General features: G+C 26.0%; 1 protein-coding gene across 2 annotated transcripts in view; it reads left to right on the forward strand.

Moving 5' to 3' along the window:
• Positions 1–2,879: 2,879 nt before the first annotated feature.
• The window catches only part of LOC122512668 (putative uncharacterized protein DDB_G0289263), a 44,325-nt gene continuing 27,833 nt past the window's right edge, over positions 2,880–19,371 (forward strand). The window contains exons 1-2 of one of the 2 annotated variants that reach the window (XM_043628652.1): positions 2,880–3,690; positions 8,800–8,946. The gene's annotated coding sequence lies outside the window, so the exon portion shown is untranslated. The remainder of the gene's footprint in view (positions 3,691–8,799; positions 8,947–19,371) is intronic. The other variant, XM_043628661.1, reaches the window with a different exon arrangement.

Raw genomic sequence — 19,371 nt, forward strand, 5'->3', positions numbered from 1 at the left:
ATCAGATTGCTGCAATAGCACAGTTGCGAAACATTGGGAAAAATTTTCTGCGAAAGCGCGCACCAATCATATTATAGTATTTTTACTGTTGCCTCGCGTAGCCGAGAATTCTGTGACAAAAATATATATATTTCTTAATTTACCTTCTGCTAAATTCAATTATTTTCAATAGCTACTATTTTATTACACTTTCTGTAAACAATTCCATTATTTAAGAAAAAAATTCCAAAGAAATCAATTATTTTTAATAATTTTAATATAATTATTTTATATAAATTTAATTATATTTAATACTAAGAAAACATTTTGTAATTTTCTTCATGAGAATTCATTTTTAGAAATTTTTGTTTCTATCTATTTTTTATTTTTCTGTTTAATAATTGAATTTTCTAAAAAATTTCTAATAAAAATTGATTGATATTAAGTTAAGAGTAGGTGTTTGCATTCAGGTTTACGTTCTGAATAAATTTTTTTCTTTTCCATATATGTAGCTACACTAAAAGAAAAATTTATTTAATTTAAACAACAGATTACATTACTTGATTTGCCACCAGGACCCTCATCATATCTAGATTAATCATCTTAAAGATGATAAAATTTTTACTGTAACCTCTGCGAAGTGCCAAGAATAACTGTCAGGCAATAACTGTACGAAAGCGCAAGAGCGCGCGGTTATTTATTGTAACACACGGACGGTGAAGAAAGGCCTATGTGTCCAGGCGCCCCGCAGTGCTGTCTAACATTTCCTCGTTTTTGTGAATATTTGAAGAGTTTTTAAAATTGCTTTTTATTTTTAACACTAAAAGTGAACAATTTTAGAACGAATATTTTCAATTTTGAAAATTGCAATTGTAATAAAATTTTTAACAATTTGGAAAAAAATGTCGAAAATTGATATCTGTATTTAGCAACTGAAAATAAATGATTATTAATTTTCCAACAAATGAATGGAAAACGTAAAAAGAAAAATGTTTTGATAACGAAATAAATTGAAAACAAACAATTGTTTATGGTAATTAAACAAAAATTATGATTGCTTATTACAGAATATATTAATTTCAATATTAATTGTAATTTTTATTTATATATTTAATTTTACTTATTTTATACTAAAATTGTAATTTAATATTATTTTTCCAAATGGTTGCATCTCCTTTTATCGCTATCGTTTTGGAGCGCAGGTTTAAAAGGAGCGCACTAGTCAGATTGCTACTATAGCACAGCTGTGTAGCACTGAAAAAAAAATTCCTGCGAAAAAGCGCACCAATCAGACTACAGTATTTCTACTGTTGCCTGGCGTAGCCAAGAATTCTATTTCTATGACAAAAATATATATATTTTTTTTAATTCAACTCTTCTTAACGAACTTTTGAATTACTCCGTTTAAAAGAAATTTGTTATCTAATACTATCATCTATCAGACTGCACTGAAAGAAAAATTTATTTGATTCAATTAATTAATTGCTTTAAATACTAAAAATAATTTGGTGAAATACAATCTATTTCTTTTAAATAAAAATTATTTCATTCAAATAAATATTTATTTGATAACAGACAAGTAATCTATTATTTGAATCAAATAAACTTTTCTTTCAGTGTAGTCTGATAGATGGTAGTATTAGATAAAAAATTTCTTTAGAACGTAGTAATTCAAAAGTTCTATACCAAGAGTTGAATTAAAGAAATATATATATATATTTTTGTCATAGAAATAGATTAATTCTTGGCTACGCCAGGCAACTGTAGAAATACTATAATCTGATTGGTGCGAGCTTTCGCAGGAATTTTTTTTCAATGCTACACAGATGCGCTATTGCAGCAATCTGATTAGTGCAAACATTTTGAAAAATAATATTAAACTATACAATTTTAGTATAAAATAAGTAAAATTAAATTTATATAAATAAAAATTACAAATAAATATTAAAATTAATATTTTCTGTAATAAACAATCGTAATTTTTGTTTAATTACCATAAACAATTGTTTGTTTTCAATTGGTTTCGTTATCAAAACATTTTTCTTTTTACGTATTCCATTCATTTGTTAGAAAATTGATAATCATTTATTTTCAGTTGCTAAATACTGATATCAATTTTCGACAATTTTTTCCAAATTGTTAGAAATTTTATTACAATTGCAATTTTTAAAATTGAAAATATTTGTTCTAAAATTGTTCACTTTTAGTGTTAAAAATAAAAAGCAATTTTAAAAACGCTTCAAATATTGACAAAAACGAGGAAAAGTTAGATAGCACTGGACACATAGGCCTTTCTTCACCGTCCGTGTGTTCCAATAAATAACGGCGCGCTCTTGCGCTTTCGTACAGTTATTGTCTGACAGTTATTCTGTACACTTCGCGGAGGTTACAGTAAAAATTATAAATTCATGTATTAAATTTATTTTTTTACTTTATTTATAACTAAGATAATTCACTTAAATATCGCAAACTAAAGTATCCCATTAGTAAAAATTGGACCGATATACAATTTTTCCTTATTTTCTTACCAGTGAAATTTTTAAATTAGTTCATTTACCACCAGGACCCTCATCATATCTAGATTAATCATCTTAGTTTATAATTATAACAATATTTTTATAATTGTAAACTTATTGATTTATAGTCATAAAAATTGTAAGTATTTTTTTATTATTATGTTGATACTTAAACAAAGATGATAAATATTCAGTCGTAAGAATTATAAAATACATATTACCCACTGACTGCAGCGCTTCACTATTAGGAGAGAATCGAAAACATTCTCGTCTTCAAACCACAAGTTATGAAAAATTCAATACTTCTTTCTTTAGACTTTTTCTCTATATGAATTTATCTAACCAATGCTTGTGAGTCGCATGAAAATTAGGAGCAACCAGGAAGGAAGAGTAAGGAGACCGAACTCTGTGTAGAAAGCGCTTTAAAAATCTCAGAGAAATATGCACGAAAAGTGCCAGGCTCACTGTGTTCTAGTTGATCGCCAATTAAGTCGATCATGCGCATAAGCTGTGTTGTGTCTCTGTTTCTCGTAAAAATTGTGCGAGTGAGATGTAAGATCTAATGTTTACATTTAGCCGGTCTTAGTGAGATACATATACAATACATTTCGTTTTAATAATTATGTATTTATTTTATTTAAAAAATGTCGTGTTGTGTGCCCGGATGTAAAGAAAGAACAAAAAGAGTCTAAAAACATTAGTCTCTTCTATCCTTCTACGGTATGTAAATATACTCTAGTTATAAACACAATTCTTCTTAACCATTTTCGCAAAATTTTTCCCTTTTCATAAATATATTATTAAATTATTTTGAAAATCTAAATAATATCACAATTGCAAATAAATAAATTTGCTTTTAAAATTAACACTGTTTAAACTATGTTATATTTACCTTGACATAACCACACTTTTCATCTATGTCAACACGGTCAACACTGAACTTTAGTTCAATGCGCATGATCGACTTAATTGGCGATCAACTAGAACACAGTGAGTCTGGCACTTTTCGTGCATATTTTTCAGACATTTGTAGAAGCAGAGTTCGGTCTCCTTACTCTTCCTTCCTGGGAGCAACACGTGGGTAAATCCATTTAATAAATACGATCATATTGTCGTTGGTTTGATAAACAATTCACAACGTATATTTAAAAATAATTTATCCTAGTTTTATTTAATTTATAAAACAGTCTAAACCGTAAGTTTGAGAATTATTATACACGTATTAATCCTATTAATTAATTCTTAACCCTCATTTATATATTCGTAAAATTCGTAAGATTGATTGTTTTTTAAACAAATTTTTTGCAAGTAGAAATTTTATTTTGTTAATTTTATTAAAAGGACATTTCTCGAAATTATTCAATTATTTTAAATACAATTTGCATACATATATTAGAAAAAATCAATAATTAATAATATTTTAAAGAATCTCTTTAAAGGAAATTAATAATTTGCTTCAATTCTTTTAAATCTTAAAAAATTCAATTATTTTAAAAATTAAATTCTTAGTAAAATTTAATTATTTTTAAAAATTGAATTTTTAGAAACATTCTTGTAATTTTCAAGGAATTTTTCGAAAAATTAATTTCTTTTTAAAAATCGATTACTTAAAAAAATTTAATTATTTTTAAAAATTAAATACTTCGAAAAGTTCAATTATCTCTTAAATTTCTTTAAATTTTTAAAAATAATTAAATTCCTTCGAAGAGTTTTAATAACATTTTTATTAATAATTGAATTTTTGGAAGAATTAATAAAAATATCATTAAATAAATAATTGATTTCGAAAAGTTTCATTATAATATTTGAAATAATTAATATTAAGTTAAGAGTAGGTATTTTCAATGAATTTTCTTTTTACTTGAAAAAATTCTTTTTGCTTGACAGTAATTTTTACGCCGAGAGCGCGCAATCAATCAGATTACAGTATTTTTTGTCACAGCATTTTTGACTATCAAAATTTTTATAATTCTTTTTAACTACAAAAAAATGATTGGTACATAAATAAATATGTTTTTTGTTCACTCTTTTAAAGAGAAGTGTCTCTTTTGCTTAATGAGAAACTTTTTCCTTATAAAAGTTATTTAAATCATATATATTATAGAATATTTAATTTAAAAAACAAAATGAAAAATCTATTTTAATTATTAATTTTTTTAGAATTCGTCATAACAGTAAAGAATGTGTTCTTAATTAATTAATGTTCTTTCATTCTTTCATTCATTCACTTTTTCTGTCCCTCACACTCTGAAGTTGTCTTTTGTTTATACTTTTGTTTTTTATTAACTTTAGATAGAAAATAGAAATCATCAGAATTTTTTTACTTCCTTTCATTAAAAGACTAAAATTTTGTTAAATATTATGTTTTGTCAAATTGAAATTATTTTTGTTCTTTACTTCTAAAAAAAATTAGAAAATTATTAAACAACTGTCATTGAGAAATACAAAATTTATTTATTTTGCATTTTTTTTCTTGAATCAGAATTTTTTCAAGAAAATTATTTTGTTTTAGAAAAATAAGAAAAATATTTGTACAATTTTTATTTTAATGTTATCTTTGGAACAAGATTTTCCACAGGAATTAAGACATTCAAAAATTTCAAATTCAAACGTTTTTTAAATTAATTAACTTATAAAAGTATTGTTTATAAAACATGAAGATATCGATTGCACACATTCGAAGAGTCGGAGTGATCAATTTCTTCATATTTTCTAATAATTAAAGATGACTGAGAGATAAAATCATTATTTTACATTATAAGAATATTGTTACCGTAACTTCATCAAAATTATTTTCATCATTTTAATTCAATTACTATTTTTAGAATTTTAAATTATTTTCATAAATAATAATTTAATTCCTTAAAAAAATTTTATTATTTATGAAAATAATTGAATTCCTTGTGAAATTTTAATTATTTTATGAATATAATTAAATGTTTGCGCAGAATTTTAATAAAATTTTTTATAATTGAATTCTTTTAAAAAATTTTAGTATATATTATAAAAATCATTGAATTGAGAAAAATTTTTGAAAATAATTGAAAATTCTGCCCAGAATTTTTTCAAAATTTTTTTAAATAATTGAATTGATTCGAAGAATTTTATCAAACTTTTTAAAATAATTGAATTTTTGCAACGAATTTTATTAAAATTTTCAAAAATAATTGAATTCTTATGAAGAACTTTTATTAATTTTTTTGTTAAATAATTCTTTAATTTATTGAATACAATCGAATTTTTTAATAATTGTATTGAAAATAATTGAATACCTGAGAAGAATTTTATTATTTTTGAAAAATACTTTAATTATTGCGATGAATTTTAATAATATATTTCTTTTTAAATAATTGAATTCTTTTGTGAACTTTTATTGAAATAGTAGATATTAAAAATAATAGAATTTTGATATTATTGAAATTAATTTAATTCTACGAAGAATTTAATTCAAATTATTTTGAAAAAAGTCGAATTGTTAAAAATTATTTCATTAAAATCTTTGAAAATTAATTTTAATAAAAATTTTAAGAATAATTAAATTTTTCGAGAAATTCCATTAACATTGTACTAAAAATAATTGAAATTCTGCGATGATTTTTATTATTTATGAAAGTAATTGAAAATCTACATACCTATTGAATTTTGTTATTTTTGAAAATAATTGAATTCCTTGTTAAAAAAATGTTATTCTTTATGAAAATAAATTAATTATTGCGATGAAATTTATAAAAAATTTGTAAATAATAGAATTCCTCTGAAATTTTTATTATTTAATTCATTCATTCAAAATTGTCATTTTCGCGAATTTTTTCTTAAGATTTGAACAGAAATTTAATAAAAAGAATTTTATTTTATTTTTTTAGAATTTTTGCAATTATTTTTAAATTCTACAAAATTGAATTTTTATTAGTATTTTCAACAAAAATTTAAATTAGAAAACTTTAAAATTTTATTATTTTTAAAATTGCTAATTTTATTTAAAAAAGGTAGTAAGAAGTTAGCCGCGCGCTTTAGCGCGCGATTTGTTGCTGTTAACATTAAAACTAATTTTTAAAAAAATAGAAAAATAATAAAAAAATTCTAAAATAAAATTAGAAAAATAATATTAAACTTAGGAACGGTCACGGAAATCAAATTTTAATTTCGTTACGATATTTAAAAACAAAACAAAATTATTATTACATTTTGATTTTGATTCGGTAACAAAATAAAAATATATTCCACTTTAGTCCCGTTTTCTGATATAGAAACAAAATTTCCTTACTATTCTGATTCTGATACTTCAACGAAACAAAATTTATAACCAATAGTCTATTTTACATTACAATCGGATTTCTTATAGAAACAGAAGACGATTTATCTAATATTAAATGTTTATTTGTCTCATATAATATTTGTTAGTGTTAATTAATTGCTTGAAATACTGAAATTAATTGGGTGAAATACAATTTATTTATTTTAAATAAAAATTATTTTATTCAAGTAAATATTTATACAATGAAAGAAAAATTTATTTGATTTGAATAATAGATTACTTGTCTGTTATCAACTAAATATTTACTTGAATGAAATAATTTTTATTTAAAATAAATAAATTGTATTCCACCCAATTAATTTCAGTATTTCAAGCATTTAATTACCACTAATAAATATTATATGAGACAAATAAACATTTAATATTTTATATAAATCGACTTCTGTTTCTATAAGAAAACCGAATGTAATGTGAAATAGAGTATTGGTTATAAATTTGGTTTCGTTGCAGTATCAGAATTAAAATAGGAAGTAAATTTTGTTTCGTTACAGTATCAGAATCAAAATAGGATGTATATTTTGTTTCTATATCGGCAAACGAAACTAAAGTGGAATAGACTTTTGTTTCGTTACCAAATCAAAATTAAAATACAATGATAATTTCGTATTGTTTTAAAATATTGTAACGAAATCAAAATTTAATTTCCGTGTCGGTCTTTGAGTTTAATATTATGTTTCTGAATGGATACATCTCCTTTTATCGCTGTCGTTTTAAAGTGCTGGTTTAAAAGAAGCGCACCAATTAGATTGCTGCAATAGCACACTTGCGTAGAATTGAAAGAAATTTTCTGCGAAAACGCGCACCAATCAGATTATAGTATTTTTACTGTTGCCTCGCGTAGCCGAGAATTTGGTAACAAAATATATATTTTTTTAAATTTAACTTCTGCTGAAGAACTTTTTAAATTAATACTCTCTAAATAAATTTTTTTCTTCTACCCTCTATGCGCCTACACTTAAAGAAATTTTTTTTGATTCAAATAACAAATTACATGTCTGCAATTAAATTAATATTAACTTGAATGAAATAATTATTATATAAATTAAATAAATATTTTCCAGTCTGGTAATTTAAAAAATTTGTTTTAATGTTAAAACTAAATGAATACACCTACTCTTAACTTAATATCAATTATTTCAAATATTATAATGAAAATTTTCAAAATCAATTATTTATTTAATGCAATTTTTATAATTTCTTCCAAAAATTCAATTATTAATAAAAATAAAATTAGTTAATAAAATAAAATTTATTTTATTAATTTTAATATTTTATTTTTTATTTATTAATAAAATAAAATTTTATTAAACCTTTTCGAAAGAATTCAAATATTTTCAATAGCTACTAATTTATTAAACTTTCTCTAAACAATTCCATTATTTAAATAAAAAATTCCAAAGAAATCAATTATTTTTAATAATTGTAATATAATTAGTTTATATGAACAATGTATATGAATATATATATATATATATATATATATATATATATATATATATATATATATATATATATATAAACAATAACTTAGGACCACTCTTCCCTAATAGAATGCAATTAATATTGAAAATTAATAATAAAATAAGGAAGTAAATTTTAGTTCCATAAAAAGAAATTGAAATTGTAAATTAGTAATAAAATTGTGAATTAATAATAAAATTCAAGTAAAATTAAATAGAATGCAATTTTAATAAACCAAACAAAAAACCATTTTAAGGAGTGCATTGCAATGCGTATATAAATATTAATTGATTGTGAAAGACGAAATATTTAACACTTATTGAACTAAGTTAAGAATTCCATACGTAAAAATCAAATTTTGGCTCTGAAAAGGGCCGATTGTTATTGTCACTGCTGTTGAGACGCAGTCTTATGTTCATTGAATCAAATGAAGAATTCTAAACGCAAAAAAAATTTTGTGGCCCTGAAAAGGGCCGATTGTTAATGATGAGAGGAGACACTTTAATAAATGCCCAATTGCTGCTTCAGAAATTCCAGTCTCGCCAGTGCTTGGTCAATAATACGGCTGTGCATTATCACCAATTTCACTTGGTCCTTCTTCTTGGCCACAGTTAATTTGACGTACATGGATCGAATTACAAGCATCAAGCGATGCATTCGAGCCAACATTGTCGGGTGATCCATCTTCCAAAAAACAAGTAAACGGACACTGTACTCGTCAACTTTGAAAGAGTTCCGAACAATTAATGATCAGTGGACCATTACCATTAAAAGATATTTATTGAGATCAGTAAAATACAGAGTAAAAAATACACATGTAGATTTGTAACTTAAACTATGGCTCCTATCTTTATTGCGATTTATCCATAGATATTCTTTTATGTTATGCTTAATATTTCTCTTTTAGTAAAAATATATATATCTATGTGTTTTAGGAAAAGTTTTATAAAAACCTAATTGATCTGATTTTCTATATAACAAAATTTAACAAAAAAATATAACTATGTAGGACTTATTTATACTATTTACATTATTTACAAGCTATTGTATTAGATGGTTAGGTAATTTATATTTAATTTTGAATGGCGCTTCGTTATACTTAATTTTACATGTGTTGCTTAAAATATCTAAATTATTTAACTTATTAGTATAAAAATCTTCAGTCAAACTATATATTATTTCTTTAACAGTTTTAATTTTTAATTTTCTATGCATAAGAATGACTTTTTTGCTTCTCTCAGCATTTAATATTAATCGTAAACATTTGTTTTGTAGTTTTTGTAACTTTTCAATATAGGTTTCATAAGTACTACCCCAGATGGGAGCTGCATATAACATAATAGGTCTAATTATCGTTTTGTAAATAATCTCTTTGTTTTGAATGCTCATTTTGCTTTTTCTATTTAAAAGGCAATATAATTGTCCAATTACTTTAAAAGTTTTAATTAGGGTTTCATTAATATGCTGAGTATAATTTAACTCGTTGTCTAAAAACATACCTAAGTATTTTACTTTAGGTTTAGGTTTAATTACTTCTTTGTACATTTCAAGTTCGGGGATAAAACTATCTTTTGGTTTGTGACTGAAAATTATAAATTCTGTTTTATTTGCATTAATTTTGAGCTTCCATTTGAGATAGTACTCTTCTAAAACTAAAATATATTTTTGGAGGTTTTGTGCTAATTGTTTCTTTCTCCAAGAGGAATTATATAACGCAGTATCGTCAGCAAATATTGCTATTTTGACTTTGTCATCCTTTGGTATGTCATTAATATAATATAAGAAAAGGATTGGGCCTAATACTGATCCTTGAGGGACTCCGGCTACTACATCTTTTACGGTAGATGTCTGACAATTTATATCTACTACAAATTTTCTATCTTTAAGATAGTTTGATACAATTTTGATCAAGTAATAATTTAATTTTAAATCATGTAATTTAACTATCAGACCTTTATGCCAGACAGTGTCAAATGCTTTTTCCATATCAAGGAAAACAGCGCCGGTGCTTTTATTTAAATTAAAATTTGTCGATATATGATCTACTAATCTAGCTAGTTGTTTAACAGTACAATGTTGAGATCTAAATCCAAATTGTTCAGGAATTAGTAGCTTATGTTCGAATTCAAAATTTTTAATTCTATTTAATATTATTGTTTCAAGAAGTTTACTTAGGCTGCAAAGTAGACTGATTGGTCTATAACTTAATGCTAATTTATGATTTTTACCTTGTTTTGGTATGGGGATTATTTTTGCACATTTCCAGCTTTGAGGAAAGTAGCCCTGTTTTAAGCAAGCATTGAAGATGTAGTTCAGTTGAACTATAGCTTTCTTTGGTAGCATTTTCAATATGATATTCTGAATTTTATCATGCCCCGGGGCTTTTTTAGACTTAGTTTTTGTAATTATCTTTTTGATTTCCCTTGGTGAAGATAGTTCTACTTCATCAAGGTTTATTATTGGATTTAAAATTTGTTCATATTTATCATTTATTTCTTTCTCAAATTTAGCGCTACCAAAGTTTGCTGTCAACCTGTGTACACCCTCAAAATTACTTGCTATTAATTCGGCTTTTTCCTCATCTTTGAAAATAATATTATTATTGTCCTCTAGGGGAGGAATAAAAGAATTATTTTTACCTTTTAAAGCTCTTGTCATTTTCCAGAGCGAATTATCTTTTATGTTTAGTGAGACTAATTTTTCTTCCCATTTTTTATTTCTAAATTTATTAATAGCATCTTTGATTTTCCTACTCGCTTCATTTATAAATGGTTTCAAATATTGGTATCTGTATTTTTGAGAAATTTTTCTAAGCTTATTCCTTTCATTTATTTGTTTTATTATTTCTGAAGGTAATTGATATTGATATTTAAAAGGTTTTGATCTAGGTATAGACCCATCCATTGCATTGTCAATTATATTTGTAAATTTTTCAACTTGCAAGTCAATGTCAGAAGTAGAGTCAATTTTGGAGTCAATTTTTAAATTTTTGTTTATTAACTCTCTAAATTTAGTCCAATTTGCTAGTTTGTAATTTAAAGTTGGAGGTTTATTTTGTGTGTGATTTATTAAAGAATTACTAAGGGTAATTAGAACTGGTTTATGATCTGAATTTAGTTCATCTAATGTAATGACTGATTGGATATTAGTAATATTTTTAACAATAGATAGATCTACAACACTAGGTTTTGCCTTACGATTGAAAGGATATAATGTAAAACTATAGGGTGCTTCGATATTTAGTAATGTATTCTCAACAAAATTAAAGAGGATTTTTCCGTTTTTATTATTATTATAACAATTCCAGCAAACATGTTTTGCGTTTAAATCTCCGGCAGCTATTATTTTATTATTTAAATTAAAAATACTGTCTAGATCTTGTTTGGAAATATTTTGAGCTGGAGCATATAAAGAAACGATTAATATATTATTTTCTAATTTAATGGCATGTGCTTCTATAGTTTCAAGGTTATCTATATGAATCTCAATACAAGGAATTTCATTTTTAACAAACAGGGCTACTCCTCCAGCTTTTTTGTTAACTCTATTTTTCCTATAGCATCTATAACCTGATGGAGGCTTTGGAAATATGTCATGTTTGAACCATGTTTCTCCAATTAACAATATGTCTACATTGTATCTTTGGAGAAAAATGGGCAATTCATGCATTTTATTATTTAGTCCATTTGCATTCCAATGTACTATTCTAAGTTCACGAAAATTATTTGGGCTATTATCCATCTAATTCCTGAGCAATTTTGGATATGGCCATTATTCTATCTAAATCGTTATCACAATTTTTTAATAAGTCTCTTAAATTATATGCTAATTTGATTACCTTGTTTAAATCACAGATTTTGTTTATCTCAGCTAAGACGTCCAGTAGTTCCTTGAATTTACCTGGGTTGTCATCACTTCTGCTTTGGTTTGTGTGTCTGCTGTAGCTTTCCTTGATGGGGTTGATATCGGCGTTTGCTATTGTGTGTTTGACCTTCAGTTGAGGGAAGTCCTCGGCAGTAAATTTCGGAGGGTCCTTAATTTTGGGCGGCAGGGCCCAAGTCAAGCCCCTTTTTTCCTCGATTTTGGTCACATGTTGAAGATAAGCTGGGCACTTGCTGTAGTTGGCTGGATGGGATTGTTTACAGTTTGTACACTGTGCTTTGTCCTCCTTCTTTTTTGGACAGTCTTTGGTGAGATGATCTTGTATGCACTTTACACATTTTGGGTCCTCATGGCAAAATTTGGATCCATGGCCAAATTTTTGGCATCTGTGGCACTGTGTAGCTTTTCTTTTGCTTTTAAACTTTTCCCACTTCACTTTCACGAACAAAATGTCCTTCACTTTAAATGCGTCACTGGATTTGGTGTTATTGTCCAATACTATCATGTAAAATGGGTTAATTTGTGGTTTATCTGCTGCTTGTTTCATTATAACACACTTTGACACTCCAATACCTTTGTCACTGAGATCACTAATTATTTCACTCGTGGTGAGAGTTGGTAGGCCTTTAACTACGAGACTTTTACTTTTTTCTTCCTTCGAAGCGTAAGTGAAGAATTTCGTTTTTCCAATTTCCAATATTTCAATAATACTGCGGTGGTCTTTGTAGCTTTTTGTATGTATAGTGTAGGATTCCTTCTTCAATGTGATGGAGATTTGCTCGGTGCTGTTTTTGTTTAATTCTCGCATGAGTTGTTGTACATTTGCCAGCTTTTGCGTGACAACTATTGGAGGCGGTCTTCCGGCCCCTTTGTCATCAGTCTTATCCGAAATTACATCCATTTCCTCTAAGTCATCCAGAAGATCGAATTTGTTGTGGGTTTCAACTCCTGTAGAAGGTTGTTGTTTCTTTGGATTAGCCATGTTCAATAAATTGTCAGATGGTCTTTTCCTTTGATGCATTTTTGTGTACATACGTCCACCTGCGCCGAAGCGCCTTCCAGAGATTGGTAACAACGTGCGCCAAACGCCTTCGTTGTTACTGTTTGCATAACGCGCGCCAAACGCCTTCGTTGATATACAATAGAGTGTGGGAAAAGATAAGAGTGCGGTTCATACGTGCGTATCGAACGAAGAACAGAATGAATCTGATGGATGCTTTCAACTCAAGCGTTCAAACAGTTCTGATCTGATCAGTGGACAGAGAATGTGGCCGTATTTATACGCTGCTGAGTCAGTGCGGTAGACGGTGGGGGAAATAGGATCCCCACTAGTTGGTAGAGAGTTGGAAGGGAGGCAAGCGGAACAGCGCGGTTGTTCAGTGCGTGGTTGTGTCAGAATGACCTGGTACTCCATAGAGACTTTGGCAACTCTTGTCTCATCGACGTGGGACAAAAAAGTATTGTCTGCATGATGCGCACAACAGAGAAAATTTCTCGTTACGCGCCAAAGATGAGATGGGAAGTAATAGAAATATATTTTTATTCTTTTCCATCTTATACTCTAAGTTCGCCAAGCCTTTTCTCAGAATATAAATTAGCTCCTTTTCTTTAAGAACTAAGAGTTTTTCCTGGGATATTTTATTTTGTAAATTATTTATAGTAATTTCAAAAATTTGTTTTAATGTTAATTAAAAACATATTCTTTACTGTTATGTCGAATTCGAAAAAAATTAATAATAAAAATAGATTTTTCATTTGGTTTATTTAATTAAATATTCTAATATATGATTTAAATAACTTTTTAAAGGAAATAGATTCTTACTAAGCAAGAGAGACACTTTTCTTTGTATGAGTGAAAGAAAAACATATTTATTTACCAATCATTTTTTTAGGGGATAGGGCCCTAAGGTGGTCACTCTAAGAAAATTTTTGTATATTAGTTAGTATCTTCAAATGTTTTTTGTTATTGTTATTATTTGAGAAGACAAAGATTTTAGTAAAGTTTTGAGGTAAATATTCGTATGAGTCTCTTTGTAACGTGAACGTCGTGAAATTTCTGTTTTTAAATGATCGAGAAATTTTTTTTTCTCAGGGTGTTAAAATCATCGAAATTAACCATTTTAAATTAGTAAAAATCGTTATAATTATCTTTATATATCGTACAATAATATTCCGAATGAATATAATTAATATTGTGCTTTAAAAAATTTTTTCATTAACGTTTAAAAAATTTGTGCCTTGGCCCTAAGGTGGACACTTTTTTGGCCACAAGGTGGTCACTTTTGATTTTTTATGAAAATGTGTTTAAACGCTATATTTATCAACATTTATCACTGTGAATGTGAATTTTATTAATTTTTAAGTTTTATGATGAATAATAATGAAATAGAATTTTTTTCAAAATTTTACCTGTCTAATACATACACAAAAAGTATCATTTTTGACGAAAGGACAAAGTGCAAAAAAAATATGTAATATGTTTCTGTGATCCTGAAAAACAATTAATATTAAATAAACAACTTAATAATACGTTTTTTACATTTTTTTAAAAAATTTTTAGTGAATTTTTGTATGGTGACCACCTTGGGGCCACTTTTTTAAAAGTCGGATTTTCAACTGTTTTTAAAAAGTGCCATAACTTTTTTTTATTAATGAAATGAAAAAAAAACTATATGATAGGAAGTCAGGTAATAAAGTAAAGTATTAAACGCCGTATTATTGACATTTTATATAATTTCATTTCAAATCTACAGTCGTTAAAAAGATGGGTGACCACATTAGGGACCTCTCCCCTAGTTAAAAAAAATCTTGATAGTCAAAATGCTGTGTCAAAAAATACTGTAATCTGATTGGTCGCGCGCTCTCGGCGTGAAAATTACTGTCATGCAAAAAGAATTTTTTCAACTGAAAAGAAACCTGAATGAAAACACCTACTCTTAACTTGATATCAATCAATTTTTATTAGAAAATTTATAAAATGAATTCTCTTAAAGAAAATTACAAAATGTTTTGTATATATTAAATATAATTTAAATAAAATAATTTAATAATATCAAAATTATTAAAAATAATTAATTTATTAATTGTTTAGAGAAAGTTTAATAAAATAGTAGCTATTGAAATCAATTATTTATTCCATGCAAATTTTATTAATTCTTCCACAAAATTCAATTATTAATAAGAATTTTATTAAAACTCTTTGAAGAAATTCACTTATTTCAGGTTTCTTTTCAGTTGAAAAATTCTTTTTGCTAGTGACAGTAATTTTCACGCCGAGAGTGCGCAACCAATCAGATTACAGTATTTTTTGACACATCATTTTTTACTATAAAAATTTTTAAGAATTTTTTTTAACTACAAAAAAATGATTGGTAAATAAATGTTTTTCTTTCACTCTTACAAAGGGAAGTGTCTCTCTTGCTTAGTAAGAAACTATTTCCTTAAAAAAGTTATTTAAACCATATATTAGAATATTTAATTAAATAAACCAAATGAAAAATCTATTCTTATTATTAATTTTTTTCGTTTTCGACATAACAGTAAAGAATGTATTTTTAATTAACATTAAAACAAATTTTTAAAATTATTAGATTGGAAAATATTTATTGAATTTAGATAAAAATTATTACATTCAAGTAAATGTTAATTTAATTACAGACATGTAATCTGTAATTTAAATCAAAAAAATTTTTCTTTTAGTGTAGCCGCATAGATGTTACAAGTAAAAAATTTATTCAGAACGTATTAATTTGAAAAGTTCTTCAGCAGAAGTAAAATTAAAATATATATATATATATATATTTGTCACAGAATCCTCGGCTACGCGAGGCAACAGTAAAAATAATATAATCTGATTGGTGTGCGCTTTCGCAGAAAATTTCTTCCAATTCTACGTAAGTGTGCTATTGCAGCAATCTGATTGGTGCGCTCCTTTTAATCCTTCGCTCTAAAACGACAGCGATAAAAGGAGATGTAACCATTCAGAAAAATAATATTAAACTCATAGACCGTCACAGAAATCAAAATTTGATTTTCGTGACGGTTCATGAGTTTAATATTATTTTTCTGAATGTTTACATCTCCTTTTATTGCTGTGGTTTTAAAATGAAGGTTTAAAAGGAGCGCACCAACCAGATTGCTGCAATAGTACAGTTGCGAAACATTGAAAAAAATTTTCTGCGAAAGCGCGCACCAATCACATTATACCTACACGGAGAAACTTTTAATACCACTAATTCTTAAAACTGGTGAGACATTTTAGTATGTTAGGTTAGATTCAAGGGAAAAACGACATAGGTTATAGAAATTGCTATTGAGACTATCAAAAACACTCATTCAGTATATATTTTACAGTTCTTCATAAGGAAACTAACGAAAATTAGTATGTTGTTTTAGAAAGAAAATAATAATTTTTGCAAAGTTGGGAAAGCCATGAATTAAAAAGAAACACAACAAATTAATTGTCTATAGATACTCATAGAGACGATAGTGATACTTGGATCTGATGGTAGATGGCATTAGTGAATGTCACTGTAACTGTAGGTAAATATATTTAACACGACGTAAGAACCAAACCTATATTATTAACGCACACACGCACACGCAAGTAAAGACACGACGATTGGTCACGGAAACCGAAAGATCGCACGATTCGTTAGAAGTACACAGCTGAATCGTCCTTATATATTAAACGAGTGGAAAAATATGTGCCTTCGAGAGAGAGCATTTTTTAAAATAACTTACTAATCAAATTATGTAAATAAGTAAAAGTCGTGAAAAAAATTATGTTATATTGAGGAACAGTTCTTGAATTTAATTTGGCATGAGGAGACATTCACGTTTATTAATAAAAGGTTTTTTTCTTTCATACACGTGTGAATTTCAACTTCGAAAACATTAGGGTTAGTTCGCGACGTCAGGTGATGGACTCGGTGATGCTCGGGCGAAATCGGTTAAGTCCGCCCGCAGTCCTTCCAAAATTGGTATGTTACGTTAGAATGTCTGTTATATATTCTATCTATATGTGGAAAAAAGGTTAGAATTACCGTATTATTTCACAAACAAAAACTAGCATTTTATTCTTTTCTAAAGAAAAATAAGACTATTTCTAATGCAGATAGTAATTTTTGTACACCGAAGGTTGCTTAATATATAACGAACTTATCATATTTTCGTATTAATGTTGAAATTATTAGCACAACGCACGAAAAATCCTCACATTCTAACGTACTTTTAGAATAAAGATAACCAAATATATTCAATATTAGAAGAAAAAGTTTCTCCGTGTAGTATTTCTACAGTTGCCTGGCGTAGTCAATAATTCTATTTCTATGACAAAAATATATATTTTTTTAATTCAACTCTTCTTAAAAAACTTTTAAATTACTACGTTTAAAAGAAAATTTTTATCTAATACTATCATCTATCAGACTACTTACTTGTCTGTTATCAAATAAACATTTGTTTGAATGAAAAAATTTTTATTTAAAAGAAATAAATTGTATTCCACTAAATTAATTTCAGTATTTAAAGCATTTAATTAACACTATAATAAATATTATTTGGGAAAAATAAACATTTAATTTTATATAAATAATTGTTTATTTAAATTAAATAATATTTTTTTAGTCTGTCAATTTTGAAAATTTGATTCAAATTTAATTAAGACAACATTTTTTACTGTTATGTCGAATTCTACAAAAAATTAATATCTAAAATTCTAAATATCAATATTCTTTCACTCTCACAGAGAGAAGTCTCTCTCCTTCTTACTTAGTTAGAAAGTTTTTCCTTATAAAAATTATTTAAAGCATATATTAGAAAATTTAATTAAAGAAACAAAATAAAAAATCTAGTTTAGGTATTAATTTTTGTAGAATTCGACACAACAGTAAAAAATGTTGTTTTAATTAAATTTAAATCGAATTTTCAAAATTGACAGACTAAAAAAATATTATTTAATTTAAATAAACGATTATTTATATAAAATTAAATATTTATTTGTCCCAAATAATATTTTTTAGTGTTAATTAAATGCTTTAAATACTGAAATTATTTTGGTGAAATACAATTTATTTCTTTTAAATAAAAATTATTTCATTCAAATAAATATTTATTTGATAACAGACAAGTAATATATTATTTGAATCAAATAAATTTTTCTTTTATTGTAGTCTGATAGATGATAGTATTAGATAAAAAAATTTCTTTTGAACGTAGTAATTGTTTCCAAATTGTTAGAAATTTTATTACAATTGCAAATTTTTAAAATTGAAAATATTTGTTCTAAAATTGTTCACTTTTAGTGTTAAAAATAAAAAGCAATTCTAAAAACGCTTTAAATATTGACGAAAACGAGGAAAAGTTAGACTGCACTGCGGGGCGCCTGGACACATAGGCCTTTCTTCACCGTCCGTGTGTTCCAATAAATAACGGCGCGCTCTTGCGCTTTCGTACAGTTATTGCCTGACAGTTATTCTGGGTACTTCGCGAAGGTTACAGGAAAATTATAAATTTATGTATTAAATTTAGTTTTTAGTCTTGTTTTCCGATATAGAAACAAAATTTATTTACTATTTTGATTCTGACACTGCAACGAAACAAAGTTTATAACCAATAGTCTATTTCACATTACATTCGGTTTTCTTATAGAAACAAGACAATTTATATAATATTAAATGTTTATTCGTGTTAATTAAATGCTTGAAATACTGAAATTAATTGGGTGGAATTCAATTTATTTATTTTTAATAAAAACTATTGCATTTAAGTAAATATTTATATACTGAAAGAAAAGATTATTTGATTCGAATAATAGATTACTTGTCTGTTAGCAAATAAATATTTACTTGAATAAAATAATTTTTATTTAAAAGAAGTAAATTGTATTCCACCGAATTAATTTCAGTATTTCAAGCATTTCATTACCACTAATAAATATTATATGACACAAATAAACATTTAATGTTATATAAATCGACTTCTTTTCTATAAGAAAAACGAATGTAATGTTAAATAGACTATTGGTTATAAATTTTGTTTCGTTGCAGTATCAGAATTAAAAAAGGAAGTAAATTTTGTTTCGTTACAGTATCAGAATCAAAATAGGATGTTTATTTTGTCTCTGTATCAGCAAACGAAACTAAAGTGGAATAGACTTTTGTTTCGTTACCGAATCAAAATTAAATTACAATGATAATTTCGTTTTGTTTTAAAATA

This window comes from Leptopilina heterotoma, unplaced genomic scaffold (assembly GCF_015476425.1).
Source record: "Leptopilina heterotoma isolate Lh14 unplaced genomic scaffold, ASM1547642v1 Lhet_1, whole genome shotgun sequence".
Classification (NCBI taxonomy): domain Eukaryota; kingdom Metazoa; phylum Arthropoda; class Insecta; order Hymenoptera; family Figitidae; genus Leptopilina; species Leptopilina heterotoma.